This window comes from Anabrus simplex, chromosome X (assembly GCF_040414725.1).
Source record: "Anabrus simplex isolate iqAnaSimp1 chromosome X, ASM4041472v1, whole genome shotgun sequence".
Classification (NCBI taxonomy): Eukaryota; Metazoa; Arthropoda; class Insecta; order Orthoptera; family Tettigoniidae; genus Anabrus; species Anabrus simplex.
In genome coordinates this window covers 151726345-151743007 of record NC_090279.1, presented here as the reverse complement: position 1 = coordinate 151743007, position 16663 = coordinate 151726345, and positions in this window count along the sequence as shown.

Below are 16663 nucleotides of genomic sequence, written 5' to 3'. Positions count from 1 at the left end.
AAAATATTTCTTAGCAAAGTAGGGGTCCCTATACTATGAAACACGTAAAATTAAGCAATTTTCCCAATTGTGTCCAAAGTTTAAGGACTAAAGGGCCTGGAAAGGTTTAAAATTGTGAGCCTTGGATAGCTCTATAAAGCAAAAAAATTCGAAAATAACTTCCAGCCTAAATGCAGTTCCGCAAAAACAGCCTAATTCCCTTGTTTCTTTACTCGTTTTCATCTTTTAAGTGGTTTTACGTCGTACCGACACAGATAGGTTTTATGGCGACGATGGGACAGAAAAAGGCTAGGAATGGGAAGGAAGCGGCCGTGGCCGTAATTAAGGTACAGCCCCAGCATTTGCCTGGTGTGAAAATAATGATAATGATGCTTGTTGTTTAAAGGGGCCTATCATCTAGGTCATCGGCCCCTAATGGTACGAAATGTTGTGTGTTGAGTCATCAGTCCATAGACTGGTTTGATGCAGCTCTCCACGCCACCCTATCCTGTGCTAACCTTTTCATTTCTACGTAACTATTGCATCCTACATCTGCTCTAATCTGTTTGTCATATTCATACCTTGGTCTACCCCTACCGTTCTTACCACCTACACTTCCTTCAAAAACCAACTGAACAAGTCCTGGGTGTCTTAAGATGTGTCCTATCATTCTATCTCTTATTCTCGTCAAATTTAGCCAAATCGATCTCCTCTCACCAATTCGATTCAGTATCTCTTCATTCGTGATTCGATCTATCCATCTCACCTTCAGCATTCTTCTGTAACACCACATTTCAAAAGCTTCTATTCTCTTTCTTTCTGAGCTAGTTATCGTCCATGTTTCACTTCCATACAATGCCACGCTCCACACGAAAGTCTTCAAAAACATCTTTCTAATTCCGATATCAATGTTTGAAGTGAGCAAATTTCTTTTCTTAAGAAAGCTCTTCCTTGCTTGTGCTAGTCTGCATTTTATGTCCTCCTTACTTCTGCCACCGTTAGTTATTTTACTACCCAAGTAACAATATTCATATACTTCCTGTAAGACTTCATTTCCTAATTTAATATTTCCTGCATCACCTGCCTTCGTTCGACTGCACTCCATTACTTTTGTTTTGGACTCATTTATTTTCATCTTGTACTCCTTACTCAAGACTTCATCCATACCATTCAGCAACTTCTCGAGATCTTCTGCAGTCTCAGATAAAATAACAATATCATCGGCAAATCTCAAGGTTTTGATTTCCTCTCCTTGGACTGTGATTCCCTTTCCAAATTTCTCTTTGATTTCCTTTACTGCCTGTTCTATGTAAACATTGAAAAGGAGAGGGGACAAACTGTAACCTTGCCTCACTCCTTTCTGGATTGCTCCTTCTTTTTCAAAGCCCTCGATTCTTATCACTGCACACTGATTTTTATACAGGTTGTAGATAATTCTTCGTTCTCGGTATCTGATCCCTATCATCTTCAGAATCATAAATAGCTTGTTCCAATCAACGAGATGTTATGAAAATTTAAAAATCTATAATCCTCTACTGACAAGAATTCGAAAACATGAGAACGAAGAAGCTTTAAACAATACTAATTACTGACCAAGGGACTGCTTCTAAAGCACAATACTGAATCGATGATGTTTGAAGTCGAAACGGGTCCAAAATCCAGATCATCGGCCCCTCTTAATGGTACTTATCGCTAATACAATAGAACCATTTGGCATGTTGCGGTACTAAATAAAAGTAGCGTAGACTCGCGGTATTCCACACATTGTGGTACTGCTTACGGGTAATGAAATTACCACATGTAACAAAGACCTATGGTGTTTCGAACACTGCGGCGCTATTTACAGGCAACGCAAACCTATGGCATTCCTCATATAAGTGGACTAACCACAAGGACCCGCACTATCCCGTGGTGTTCCTCACATAGTGGGAACTGAGGTAAGGCAGAACCATGGTGTCGCTCATATAGGGGTACGAATCGCAGGTACTGTAAAATGCATCCTCAGCTACACACTGTCGCTACTAATCACAAACCTATTGTGTACCTAATATAGTGGTACAACGCGCAAGTAAAAGCGACCCACGGTGTTCCCTGCGTGATGATACTAATTACAAGTAGTTTCATGGTTCTAATATGATCATCCCTTGGTCGCCCCTTACGACAGGCAGGGGATACCGTGGGTATCTTCGTTTGCACTCCCCATCCACAGGGTGTTGGTGTGAAAAAGGGAAATCACGGAAACCATTTTCAGGGCTGCCGACAGTGGGGTTGGAATCCACTATCTCCCGAATACTGGATAATGGCCGCCCTTAAGCGATTGCACTTATCGAGCTCGGTCGTTTTCTTTTTTATTCAAATCCTAGCCAAATTAACTTATTTACATAATTCTTTCTGTTATGTGTTCTTTGGTTCAATACCTTCAGGCGTTTATGGATTTTTTAAATCTCCACACCGAATGTAGTTATAAAGGCTTAAGCCAAACTCTAAATTGGCACACATTAGCGCTCGTAGTGGTAGAAAAAGGCAAACTGCTAATCTAATCGACCGGATGATGATTAAGAAAAGGATTGTAATTTTTAGGAATAAATAAAGAATATATTATCATGCTTTATTATATTATATTTGCCTAAAATTCGTAGCTCATATCTCTAGGATGTTTTCAACATTGAGTTGCTTGTCTAGAACTGTGGATTTGTGAATAAAATCACTAGCTTCAGGTAAAAAAAGAAATCTTTTACTGTAAAGGGATATATAAAACAACAATATTTAAACACTGGAAAGTTCTTAAAGAGAAGTTGTAATTATTGGCTAAAATGAAAAAGTATGCTATACATTACAAATTGATCATACAAAACACTACAAATTGATCATACAAAATATTACTACATAAAGTGTTTTGTACCAAATAAATTCCACATGTAATGTACATCTTCCTTGTACTTGCTTTCTTCATCCACTGACAGCAATGAAGATCAATCTGAAACAAATAATGCATTATGGAATTATGAGACTTGCTCATGAATAACATTATAAATAAATGTGACACCATGTTGGAATGATAAAGTAAAGTAGAAGAAAATATTGTGGATAGAATGAAAAACAACAAAACTAGAAGGAAGTTGAAGGATGTTTTAATTGTTTGGGTCATCGGTATGTAGATTGGTTTGATGCAGTTGTCCATGCCACCCTATCCTTTGCTAACTTTTAAATTTCTACCTAACTACTACATCCTACATCTACTCTAATCTGTTTGTCTACCATTACCACTACCATTACCACTACCATTACCATTACCGTTCGTATCCCCCTGTGGGTGGGGGCGGTAGAATAACACCCACGGTATCCCCTGCCTGTCGTAAGAGGCGACTAAAAGGGGCCCCAGGGGCTCTGAACTTTGGAGCGTGGGTTGGCGACCACGGGGCCCTTAGCTGAGTCCTGGCATTCCTTCCACTTACTTATGCCAGGCTCCTCACTTTCATCTATCCTTTCCGACCTCCCTTGGTCAACTCTTGTTCTTTTCCGACCCAGACGCTATTAGGTTTGCGAGGGCTAGGGAGTCTTTCATTTTCACGCCCTTCGTGGCCCTTGTCTTACTTTGGTCGATATCTTCATTTTTCGAAGTGTCGGACCCCTTCCATTTTTTCCCTCTGATTAGTGTTATATAGAGGATGGTTGCCTAGTTGTACTTCCTCATAAAACAATAATCACCATCACCACCCACCACCGTTCGTATCACCTACACTTTCCCCAAGAACTAACTGAACAACTCCTGGGTGTCATAAATTGTGCCCTATCATTCTATTCCTTCTTCTCGTCAAATTTTGCCAAATCATTCTCCTCTGACCAATTCCATTCAGTATCTCTTCATTCGTGATTAGATCTGCCCATTCCTCTGTAACACCACATTTCAAAAGCTTCTATTCTCTTTCTTTCTGAGCTGGTTATCGTCCATGTTTCACTTCCATACAGTTCTACTCTCCAGACAAAAGGCTTCAATAATATCTCTGTAATCCTATATCAATGATCGAAGTGAGCAAAAAATGAAATGGCGTACGGCTTTTAGTGCCGGGAGTGTCCGAGGACATGTTCTGCTCGCCATTTGCAGGTCTCTTGAGTTGACACCCGTAGGCGACCTGTGCATCGTGATGAGGATGAAATGATGATGAAGACGACACATACACCCAGCCCCCGTGCCAGCGAAATTAATAAAGGATGGTTAAAATTCCAGACCCTGCCGGGAATCAAACCGGAGACCCCTGTGACCAAAGGCCAGCACGCTAACCATTTAGCCACGGAACCGGACAGCAAATTTCTCTTCTTAAATAAAGCTATTTCTTGCTTGCGCTAGTTTGCATTTTATGTCCTTACTTCGGTTCGTTAGTTATTCCACTATCCAAATAACAATATTCACACCGAGCGAGTTGGCCACGCGGTTAGCTTCGCGTAGCTGTGAGCTTACATTCGGGAGATAGTGGGTTCGAATACTACTGTCGGCAGCCCTGAAGAAGGTTTTCCGTTGTCTCCTATTTTCACACCAGAGAAATGCTGGGGCTGTACCTCAATTAAGGCCACGACCGCTTCCTTCCCACTCCTAGCCGTTTCCCATCCTTGCATCGCCGGAAACCTTCAATGTGTTAGAGCGATGTTAAAACCATCAGCGAAGAAAATCATCTACTTCCTTTAGGCTAACACTCAATTTCTTAATCTAATATTTCCTGCATCACCTGACTTTGTTCGGCTGCACTCTGTTCCTTTTGTTTTCATCATCGTATTCCTAACATCTCTACAGACGTGCTCTGGCTGTAATGTTGTGATTATGTACATTAATCATACATTCATTTCACCTAGTCCCACCTTGTCAAATTTGTTAACAGTTTGTTGTTATTAAAGGCCGTAAATATTTCGAGAAACTTAAACTGTTCTCTTCTTCAGCGGCGTAAAATTACCAAACATTCTCTTGGTCTTGTCACATCAAGTGTCCAATAGTACGTTTGGTAATTTTGGACTTGTTACATCAAGAGTCCAAAAGTATGTTTGGTAATTTTGGACTTGTTACATCAAGAGCAGTGTTGACAACTTAGCGGATTTTCCGCTAAATTTAGCGGAATTAGAAGACTGTCGGCGGAGAAAAATATCATTTAGCGGACAGCGGATTTTTTGGCGGAATTCGAGATTTATTATAGCGGAATTTATTGTTTTATCAATTTTGCGCTTTAAAAAAAAATTGTACTCCAGTCTGTCTCCGAGCTATTCCGTATTTTTATCAGGAGCTAGTAATCAGTAATCACATGAGGAAAACGTGTTATTTGGATTTGATGTTATGAGATCATGGTAGGGCCTATTATAAATTTGTAACGAGTGGGGAAAGGATACTTATCTCTTAGTTGACGATTGACGACAGATAATGAAACTGTGAGAGAGTAGCATTTATATTTATGCTATGAAGGGAGACCTTTTAATGAACTGGCCTGTTTTATGTGTGGCCATTGAGGTAGGGGATTCACCTAGTTTGCACCCGGCACTAAAACGCCTACAAGTTTTAGCTCGCCGGCTCGCAGGCAAGGGGTTAATCCCAGTGAAACTCACAAATCAGGTGAGTACAGATATTTATTATTATTATTATTATTATTATTATTATTATTATTATTATTATTATTATTATTATTATTATTATTATTATTATTATTATTATTATTATTATTATTATTATTATTATTATTATTATTATTATTATTATTATTATTATTGTACCGGGCGGTACACCTACACGCCGCTAATTCAAACATTGCGCCAGTTGAAACTCCTCTACTGGGGGAAGCCTGAACTTTAACAACCACATTAATTCTAAGATTTCTTAGAAGATGTCCCTACTGTAAATTTTGAAGTGTTCTGAAGTATGTCAGTTTCGATTCGTTTTTGTTTTCTCTGTAGTAAGAAGTGTGAACATTCTCTTCTAGATGGCACTACTTAAGAACTACAATTGTGCACCCTAGTGCGAAGTCAAGGAACTTTTTTTGAAGAAATTTTGTAGTCATAAGTTTGTTCTTTGTTAAATTTCTTTCAGTTATTTTTTGGGTTGGCAGTATAACCCTTCTCTTTCCGCTTGTTTTGAATTTAGCCAATCCCGAATTTCTCTAATTAATTTTTGACCAATAACGTATGTCTTCTCCGATATGGAGATGTTGCTTTATGCTACCCAATAAAATTGAGGGGGGTGTGGGTTCTCATTCTTGAAAGGTCTCGAATGTTCCACGAGGGTATTTAAACTGCTGATTTTCTGGTCTCCGTGCCACTTCAGTAACATCTATCCTAGTGTGATTATGTAGCAGGGGGCGGGAAGCGCCTCTTTATTCGGGCAGCTGTTCATCCATAAGGTAATGGCCTTTTAATAACTTCTTTTCTCGCTAGCTCAGCAGTTTAACCCTCGGGGCAGGTTCGAAATTTTTATCATGTAACTTTCCTTTAAGTCCGCCTCTGTGGTGTAGTGGTTAGCGTGATTAGCTGCCACCCCCGGAGGCCCGGGTTCGATTTCCGGCTCTGCCACGAAATTTGAAAAGTGGTACGAGGGCTGGAACGGGGTCCACTCAGCCTCGGGAGGTCAACTGAGTAGAGGTGGGTTCGATTCCCACCTCAGCCATCCTGGAAGTGGTTTTCCGTGGTTTCCCACTTCTCCTCCAGGCGAATGCCGGGATGGTACCTAACTTAAGGCCACGGCCGCTTCCTTCCCTCTTCCTTGCCTGTCCCATCCAATCTTCCCATCCCTCCACAAGGCCCCTGTTCAGCATTGCAGGTGAGGCCACCTGGGCGAGGTACTGGTCATACTCCCCAGTTGTATCCCCCGACCAAGGGTCTGAAGCTCCAGGACACTGCCCTTGAGGCGGTAGAGGTGGGATCCCTCGCTAAGTCCGAGGGAAAAACCGAACCTGGAGGGTAAACAGATGATGATGATGATGATGAACTTTCCTTTAAAAGACCTCAGGGGCTCTGAACTTTGGAGTGTGGGTTGGCGACCACGAGGCCCTCAGCTGAGTCCTGGCATTGCTTCCACTTACTTGTGCCAGGCTCCTCACTTTCATCTATCCTATCCGACGTCTCTTGGTCAACTCTTGTTCTTTTCCGACCCCGACGCTATTAGGTTTGCGAGGGCTAGGGAGTCTTTCATTTTCACGCCCTTTGTGGCCCTTGTCTTTCTTTGACCGATATATTCATTTTTCGAAGTGTCGGATCCCTTCCATTTTCCCCCCTGATTAGTGTTATATAGAGGATGGTTGCCTAGTTGTACTTCCTCTTAAAACAATAATCGCCACCACCTTTCCTTTAAAATGTAAAAGACACTTGGTATAAATTCTGTCTCTTTAACTACAAATTGGGGTAGAGAGTGCCTAACCCTCTCGAGCTCCCACTCGTATTGTTTTGAGGTGACTACGTTTTCATAACAGTTTCCCTTCTCCTCGTAATGTAATAAAGTTTTCCTATCGTGTCACCTCCGTTGTATGGGATTAGCCCTTGCATAAGCGGCCTAGTGCCAAATAGGTTTTAACAAAGTGTATTAGGAGTGCAAGTTACGCCTCCACTCAAGTTGGTATTTTGGGGCCATGTAATTGTCCTGTTTCTTTACTGAATAGGACTCAGTAGGTTGGGTATTTTTACCCCTGTTCTGGTGTGCCTGGAGGGCAGCTTGAAGGTGGAGTTTGGTGTGGCCTTTGAATAGGCTTGAACTTTGAGAGCGGGTTGCTCTTTCTTAAATTTGGTTTCTGTGTGCCTCGAGCAGGCTTAACTGGGTAATTGGGAGCTAGTGCTCCTTGGCATGATTGGGGTTTTCTGCCCCTTTGTTGAACCTTGTACATAGGTAAAGTTGGGCTCATTGCTCAAGGATTGCGTGTCTGGGGGCTCGAAGCCCAAATCCATTAACAAATTGCAATTGTACATTCTTAATTTGTTGATATGCTACTGAGTACCTGTTATACTTGTTACTTCTTGATCTTGAAAAGAAAATATAACCTTTGTTAAATTTTAAATTAACTTTAATTTCGTAAGTTGAGACCTATTCATCCCAGCACCTTCTTTCACTTCTGCCGGTCCACAAAACATCGTAACAATTATTATTATTATTATTATTATTATTATTATTATTATTATTATTATTATTACTCATTATTTGAGATCGGATTTCTTGGCGGAATTTTAGCGGATTTTTAGTAGTATTTAGCGATCTTGAAAATATAAGTTGGCAACACTGATCAAGAGTCCAAAAGTATGTTTGGTAAGTTTGGACTTGTCACATCAAGACTCCAAGAGCATGTTTGGTAATTTTATGCCGCTAAAGAAGTTTAAGTTTCTCGAAATATGTACGGCTTTTAATAACAACATATTGTTAATAGTATTTAAATAAATTTAAATAAATTAATGGTATGCTTAATTCAATATGGGCCTAAGAGAGTTGACCATTACGTTAAAAACAATTAATTTTGGTATACGTGGTGCTGCTCCTCGCCAGGTCCAGGTTGGTGTTGAGGAGGGTTTCTTCGAGGCCAGTCCATTGGTTTGGTGGCCTGGCATCAGTGGCGTATGCTGCAATCAAGACATGGGCTATCACTAGACTTAGGTTACGCAGTTTCGATAGTTGGTTTAGTGAACGTCAAGCCTTAAGGGTTTTGAGCTGCAGCTAATAGCCATCTGAGTAGCTTGCTGTGTTAAGGATGGTTCACAAGACCTAGCCTCTGCTACTGCCAATACTCAACACCTGATCAATATAGATGGTAGCCAACGAATCAGCCTCATCGCACTCTTAATTCCCCTAGCTCAGGGACTGAGTGCTTATGACGTCTTCACCATTCATTTCATCAGGTCACCATCAAGCCTTTCCAGAGGCTATGCATTATTATTATTATTATTATTATCATTATTATTATTATTATTATTATTATTATTATTATTATTATTATTATTTCTTAATCCGTTTGTCCTCAAGGGTTGGTTTTTCTCTCGGACTCAGCGAGGGATCCCACCTCTACACTCAAGGCCAGTGTCCTGGAACGTGAGCCTTTGGGTCGGGGGATAAAACTGAGAAGGAGGACCAGTACCTCGTCTAGGCAGCCTTATCTGCTATGCTGAACAAGGACCTTGTGGGGGATGGGAAGATCGAAAGGGATAGATAAGGAATAGAGAAGGAAGCTGTCGTGGCCTTAAGTTAGTTACCAACCCGGCATTTACCTGGAGGAGCAGTGGGAAACCATGGAAAACCACTTTGAGGATGGCTGAGGTAGGAATCAAACCCTCCTGTACTTAGTTGACCTCCCGATGCTGAGTGGACCCCGTTCCAGCCCTCGTACCACTTTTCAAATTTTGTTGCAGAGTCGGGATTCGAACCTGGGTCTCCGGGGGTGCCAGCTATACACACTAACCACTACACCACAGAGGCGGACATTATTATTATTATTATTATTATTATTATTATTATTATTATTATTATTATTATTATTATTATTATTATTATTATTATCATTATTTACAAGCAAATGGACCACTAAGGATCACACTACAACTTCATTTCTTTCCCTTCGTGTGGAGTTTTCTCTGTGTCCAATACTCCTTCATGCGTTCGCTGGCCTGCTTCCGTTGTTCATCTGTCCAGGTTCTTACAGTCTTCTTAGTTCTTCCTGCGGCTTGAACATCTTCCAGATTATTCAGTGTGTTCCTAAACGTATTCCTTTCCAACAGCTGGTCTACCATGATGCTTAACCTTTCAATATCCTTCTTCGTTTCCTTAATCCATGCTGTAGTGATCTTTTTCCTCTTCCTTTTTTCTTAGAAGATGATGAACCACCAACAAAGGAAGAAGTCAAGGAAGCCCTTGAAAACCTCAAAAAACAACAAGGCAAGTGGAGAGGACTCAATAATGGCAGAAATGTTGAAATGGGCAGAACCAGAAATCTTAGATGATCTTCACCAAATCATCAAGGAAATCTGGGAGAAGGAGACAATCCTAGAAGAATGGATAATAGCACTTATCCATCCGCTGCATAAGAAAGGGGACAAACAGGATGTCAACAACTATAGGGGTGTGTCCCTCCTCCCGATCGTCTATAAAATCATCTCAAAACTGCTTCTTAATAGAATAGAGGTGAATCTAGACCAACAACTAGGGGAATACCAAGTAGGGTTTTGGAAAGGCCACTCCTGTATCGAACAAATATTCAACCTGAAGTCAATACTCCTCCACAGAATGTTGAGTGGTAAGAAAATTGTGGTGTCGTTTATAGACTTTAAAAAATCTTTGATTTGGGAGAGCTCCTTCCTTATGCCTCATCCCCGTAAAACTTGGTATCAAGAAAAGGTTTGTGTACTATACATTTTTCTTCTTCTGTCTATTTCATATTGCCGCCAAACAAATGCATAGATGTCAATTTACTCTACTCCATGGAATACCATCCGTACACACTTGAAATTACGTAGTTGAATGACACCCCAACTGAAAAATTGAGCATCATCGGCCTTCTACGCCAGCTCTCGGAGCTTGGTTTCCGTGGAGAGGGAAGGGGGGTGGTAGAGTTACATTTCCACAGTGGAATCCCACTCTAATCTGTTCTTACTGTCAATACCCCAGTTGTTTGTATGATGCTCTTAGCTCTACTATCTACTCTCCTTGCCTTGCTACTCTACCCATGTAAATGAGCCTTTAGGAACCACGTAGCCCAAGGGGCGTCAACAACACAAGAAGAAAATAGTCGTAACAAAAGGCTCATTTATATTTTGACTTATCCTTGTATTTTGTAATGAATTAGTTTTAACAGGCTTAATAACCTCAGAGTTATAAATTAACTAAGTTGAAACTGAGGAAAACTGGCTTCCATTATTCAAAAAACAATTTTCAGAGCTACACTCAGGACGCAAAACATGCCACAAAAAGGTGTACCAGGTGTATGCATAAATCTTTTCCAGTGTAAGTGAGAGATGGTGCCAGTGAACAGTCTGCAGCATATGAATTTGACACATGTCAGTTCGTTCGTCTGACATTAACCTACCAACACACATAAGTTGAGTCCGCCAAACACTAGCGTCTGTGTTGTATCATTTAGTGATCACGTCTACTTTTATGCCTGAAAAAGGACATTTGCGACACACATTGCTTTACAAAGGTAAAAAATGAGAGTATCCTCCTAATTCAATACAATAAATATTCCGTCATTAGATGGAGTAAACAAATTCAAACATGTTTCGGCTCGTTTGAGCCATCTTCAGTGAAAAATGAGGGGAGTTTGAAATAATTTACATAATATAAGTTGAAAAAATGCTAAAAAACATAATGAAGGAGCAAATGAAAAAACAAACAAAAGAGAGCCTAGACGGAAACAAAATTAGCACAAATATACAATATTTACATCAATATGCAGAGCAAAAAACAACTCACTGCGACAAAATTCAGCGAAAAGGTGTTAATTTAAAATAATAATTGAAACTAAAAACTGTGTAAACCTAAGAAAACAAAGGAATGAAAAAACAAATGATGCAGATGGAAATGAACAATAGTAGCACATGGTGAGGTTGTGGACCACCAAAATATTGTTTAGTAACAATATCAAAACAGATTGAAATCACGGTCGAAAATCATCCTGGTAAAAACCCATCACATTAAATTGGTCAGGAGGAGAATTGGAGCAAACATTTTTGAGAAACCAAGCCTGATATGATGTGCAGGCGAAAAGCCTGTGACAAGGAAAAAACACCAATGAAATTTAAAGCTTGAGAAACAGCAGCATTCTCAATATCTTCTCAATCTGGCGGTCCCTTTCTTGATTATTGTTTCATAATGTTGGCTGGTGTCTTGCCTTATTATACAGGGTCGGAAGGGCCGTGATATAAAACGAGCCGAAACATGTTTGAATTTGTTTACTCCGTCTAATGACGGAATATTTATTGTATTGAATTAGGAGGATACTCTCATTTTTCACCTTTGTAAAGCGAAAACCGTCAATACGGAATGATTCTAATATCTTGTAACACATTGCTTTTCTTATTTAATCAAGAAAAAAGGCTCTGTGTAAAGTCCTCGTTAGCTGGTAGAAACATATGGTGAACACATTCCATCGATTAGATCATTTGAGTCGTGGTTTTGATCATTTAAATGTGGGGATTTCAATGTGAAAGAGAGTGCGCGCTCTGGTAGACCACAAATATGTGAAGACTCTTGAAGCCCAGTGAAACAATTAATGCACAACACTATCACCAACAAATGATTAATTTAAATCATGCATTGATCAATAGGCAACTGGAATGGGCCAGAAGACATGGCAAAATAATTTTGTTACATGACAATATGCTGTCTCATATAGCAAAACCAATGAAAGACACATTGAAATTGCTTGGATGGGGCATCCTTTTACCCCCTGCCTACTGCCCCGATTTGGCACCATTTGACTATCACCTCTTTGCATAAATGGGGCACGCGCTTGCAGGGCAGCACTTCAGCAGATTAGAGGAAGTTGGAAAATGGCTCGACAAATAGTTTGCCACAAAAGACAAGCAGTTTTTCTGGCATGGTATTCATAACTAACGAGAAAGATGGGTGAAGTGTGTAGAAGCCAACAGCCAATAGTTTTAATAAACAAAAACTGAATTTCCCTTGAAAATTTTCTTTGCCACAAAAACCGGCGAAAACGTATGCATACACCTGGTAAATAGTACATTTACTTACCATATGTGAACTTGTAGTTGCGTTGCGAGCCTGATCCGCCCACTCGGTCCAGATGTTGGAACTTCCTGGGGAGTACCAACTTAGAAGGTGTACTGCTCGACTTCTTGAGTTGCTTCTTGATCATCGTGAAGATTTCTGGAAATTTATTGAATTGAGGGTAAAGCGCGTATTCGGAAATTCCATCCAAGTTGCCCTGCAAGCTGCGCGGGCTTTCTCTTTTGCGTGCGCTTTTTGTGTTGTCATGAGTTTCATTGGAGCAATCCGGACACTTAGACATCTTAAACTCATGGCGGGTCAATTCGGAGTCATTTCCCTCCCGATCGTCTTCGCCAGAAGTTAGATTGTCTTTCCTTAAAAATGCATCATGGGAATATTGGGAGTCCAGAAGGGAAGCAGTTGAAAATTCTGGCAATGATTTATTCGTCTTTAGATAAGATGAGCTGTTGTCTGCCAGAGACAAGTTTCCTTGTTCTATAGTCTTGTCCAGAAAAGGTCCCAATGTTGATGAATTAAAATCATTTACATTTTCTTCCAAGTGTGTTCCACTTGCTGTCGCTTCCTTGTTGTTTAAATCACATGTGGAGTTAGGTGAAGCATTGCACAATCCTGTGCGATTTTCATCTCTTAAAATAATTGAATCTGGGGTTTTCTTGCTTTGAATTCCTGTTTTGTGATACTTCTTGCCAAGGCCTTTCATCAGAACATCTTTATGTGGTTCTGTACTGATCTCCTGATCACTCAGAGACCCATTTTGGAAAAGTTGTCCTGCTTCATGAGCGTTTAATTTTTCATTCTTTACTGCTTGCTTGACTGATTCCATTTTCATTTCAGGTACACCCTCAAGAACTTTTGAAGCTTCAGTGATGCCCCTGTCTCCACTCAAAGATGCAGGAACTTCTTGAGTCATCTTCAACAACTGTGCACCATCCGTGCTCGCTGTTGTTAAATCTGTTGTTGAACAACATTCCAGTCCCTTTTCATGGCAGTAAATTCCTTGTGTTGTTGACTCAACTGATTCGGAACCTTCATGGACTGTGTTTTCCTCCTCTGAATTGTTGTGTCGTGTGGGAATCAATGCATCACCCATTTTGATATTGCTCTGCTCACCAGTGACTTGATTCAGGTTTACTGCAGGATGACACTTTGTTTGTGATTTTTGAGAGTGACAACAGTGCGAATTGTTAACACGATCACATGAACTTTCAGTCAGAGATGGTGTCTGCGTTGTATTTTTACAATCTGGACAACAGTAAACACAACAGTCCTTTGATTTCTTCTCACCCCTCTCCTTGCTAAAGGACTTGCTATTGTTTACTGTACCAGTGATGTTATTTAGCATAGTTTTCAACGGCACACTGTGCGAGCCCACCAGCTTATTCTCGAGGATTATTTTGTCATGAAAATCAGTACGTTGTGGAGCAAGAAGATTATATCTCACATTACAATTGTTTGCTTTGCATCCAGGTGTGAGTTCCTGCTGAGAACCGTGTTCTTTCTTATTCTTTTGAAGGACTTTGGCATGAGCTTGACTCAGTTGTTTGAGTAGGTTGAGATAATCCAGTGAGCTCCTAATTCTTCTCAAATCAACTGTTTTGTTTTCTAGAGCATCCAAAGGCACTATAAACCTGTCACCAAAGTAATCTACCGAATATTCCACTATGTGGGGCTGAAGTCCATTCATACCACTTCTTCTCCAGGATCTCCTATTTAATGGAACCGTGGTGAAGTAATCCAGTTCAAATGATGGTTTTCCTTGCATTAAAATATTCGGTTCCTTGGCATCAGGTCTATGACGATGGAAGATTTGATGACGCATTTCAGCAGTTTCTGCTTCCTCGACTGTAAAGAAAATGAAAGGTAGATTAATCCATTGAATTCTAATACTGTACAGGGTTAGAGTTGCCATATGAACCCTCTAGATTCAAAACCCCCTAAAGACCATATTTTTTGAAATTGAGATAAACATAGCAGTGGATTTCCAAGGATGAGTTCATGAACCTCTGAGTCTCAAAACTCGCTAAGTTACTTAGAACGAGCTACTTGAAAATCACTGTTAAATTCAAAGTCCTCTATATCCACCACCAGTTACGTTCAAAAGCCTGTATGTGTATCAACCAATGAGAAATTTCAGATATACTGAGGAATAAGAATGACGTCACTTGTTTAGCAGTGCAGCCAACTCTTGCAATCTTCTCTTAACTACAGATTTTCGTATATTAATGGACCCGAATGAAGACAAAACAGTACGATTGTCAGAGGATAACTTGAACGTATTCACGGGGATTTTGATTAAAGTAAGAGGCTTAATCACTGGAGAAAGGACAAGTTGCCCGTTCTTTCTACCACAGACAGGAGAATTCTATAGCAGTATGTTGGCAATATACGTTACTCTGATAGTAGGGGGCTTCCTAGTGCATTAAGGAGAAAGCAATTTATTGTCCATTTCCTTGGCATCATTTATTGAAAAATGAGGGACGAAACTTTTCTTGTTGCTAAAGCAACTCTACGAAGAGGGTGAAAAAGTTTGCGGCAGGTGGATACTTTGAAAAGGTCTAGGCAAAAGCGAGAAAGGTGAATAATGTTTAGTGATTCAAGTATTATTGAAGTGCTTAAAGTTACATTGTTGACTGTGATTTATAAGTTCGTATTCATGATTACTAGGCCAAGAATGCAAAACAGTTGTATAAAATGTGATTCAGTGATCTTATATTGTTTAACATCATTTTCGTCACAACAGCTGAAGTAAAGTGAGTTAGTTTCAAAATGCTCCATATCCAGTAGTATTCATGATTATGAGTTTCAAAATCCCCTATGTTAGTATTTGAGATTCAAAACCCCCTACGTTCATATTTAACACTGATTTTACTGCATATTAATATCTCTTAACATATTTTATATAACTTATAATTGCTTCTGGATCCTCTTTGAATGTTTAGATAACACAAATTGTCCAATACCATTTCAAGAATAACCTGTCAAAGAAAAAGTCACATCCTGAACAATTTATACAAGTGGATATAGAGGATTTTGAATCTAGAGGATTCATATGTCCTGATAAAGCGGGATTGTCCTGAATTTGAGCATGTGTCCCGATGTCCTGACTGAATTTTTAAAAATCCCTAAATGTCCTGAATTTTAAAAATCAGAGCAAATTATTTAAAATTTTGCTTAAATTGTTGGTCATACTGAACCAGAGTCTGGTGTCATTACCTGACATTGTCATGGTAATAGGCTTGACCTAAGCTAACGCTATCTACTTCCACCAGGGAGCAGCGTGTTGAATAATGATGAAAATTATTTTGTATCCATGTTAGGTAGTAATAAATGGGTTCAGTTTTTAAAGCAATGTAAATACAGTGAGCAATATTCTGAATTGTTTAATAAATTGGCTCAGTTCTATTTCTGTTTACCTGGCCATAATGCATGTGTGGAAAGAAGTTTTTCTTTAATGAATTCACAATGGACAGATGACAGAAATAGACTGAAAGTAGAATCTGTTAAATCAATATTATTGCTGCAATACAATTGTAAAGAATTATCTTGGCAGGAATCCCCCTGTGGGTGGGGGCGGTAGAATAATACCCACGGTATTCCCTGCCTGTCGTAAGAGGTGACTAAAAGGGGCCCCAGTGCCCTGAACTTTGGAGCGTGGATTGGCAACCACGGGGTCCACAGCTGAGTCCTGGCATTGCTTCCACTTACTTGTGCCAGGCTCCTCACTTTCATCTATCCTATCCGACCACCCTTGGTCAACTTTTGTTCGTTTCCGACCCCGACGCTATTAGGTTTGCGAGGGCTAGAGAGTCTTTCATTTTCACGCCCTTCGTGGCACTTGTCTTCCTTTGACCGATATCTTCAGTTTCCGAAGTGTCGGATCCCTTCCATTTTTCCTCTCTGATTAGTGTTAGATAGAGGATGGTTGCCTAGTTGTACTTCCTCTTAAAACAATAATCACCACCACCACCATCTTGGCAGGAATTTCATAATTAC